This window comes from Arachis ipaensis, chromosome B07 (assembly GCF_000816755.2).
Source record: "Arachis ipaensis cultivar K30076 chromosome B07, Araip1.1, whole genome shotgun sequence".
Classification (NCBI taxonomy): domain Eukaryota; kingdom Viridiplantae; phylum Streptophyta; class Magnoliopsida; order Fabales; family Fabaceae; genus Arachis; species Arachis ipaensis.
The window spans coordinates 112,957,794-112,958,809 of NC_029791.2; positions in this window are offsets into that span (position 1 = coordinate 112,957,794).

The window sequence follows — 1,016 nt, forward strand, 5'->3', positions numbered from 1 at the left end:
GTCAAATTTTTACTCATTAAAATTCGAATTTTAATGGAGTTAAAAATAATATTTTATTTATTAATTTTTGACGAATATCCAAAATTTTACACTTTGGTGATCTATAAATAATTAGGTTATATCACAAATAATTAAATTAACAGTTCTGTTATACATATAATTTTTTTTTGGCAACCAAGTCCAATCAAGTTGAATCAAATTCAACAAAAATTATTTTTATTACACGCAATGTGTACACACACGCGTTTCTCTTCGTCTTCGCATTCCTCCTCCGCCTTTTCCTCCTTCTCTTTCTTCTTCTTCTTCTTCACGTGTTTTTTTTCTATCATCGTTCTTTTATTGCTGCTATCGTTGCTGTATTTTTTCTTTTCCTCCTTTTCTTCCTAGTAATTTTGCAACATTAATTTTTTTTATTCCTCTTAAGAGCGTGAAACAAGAAGAATTATGAGAAAATAAAATTATAAGAAGAAGATGAAGAAGAAGTAGCAGAATATGAGGAGGAGGAAAAGGAAGAATTTTGAATTATGTAGAACTTATCGAAATAAAACTACTCTGAAATTTCTTAACGAATACACATAAATTTCTTAATTTTTACATCGAAACTTTGCTACAAAAGCACAAAAATATCTTTTTTAATGCTGCATTTTTTCCTTTTATTTATTTATTTATTTCTTTTAGTTGAATGAATGTACGTAGGTTCATCATCTTCCTAGTAATTTTGAAGCATGATGTGTTTTTTCTTCTTCTTTGTTTGATTTTTTTTTTGTTTTTATTCTTATTAAGAGAGTAAAACAAGAAAAAACTTGAGAAGGTAAAACAAGAAGAAGAATTTTGAATTATGCAAAACTTATCAGAATAAAAATACACAGAAACTTTTTAACAAATACATATAAATTTCTTAGTTTTTACACTGAAACTTTGCTACAAAAGTACAAAAATATCTTCTTTAATGTTACAATATTTTATTTATTTATTTATTTATTTATTTATTTTTTTAGTTGAATGAATATAGGTTC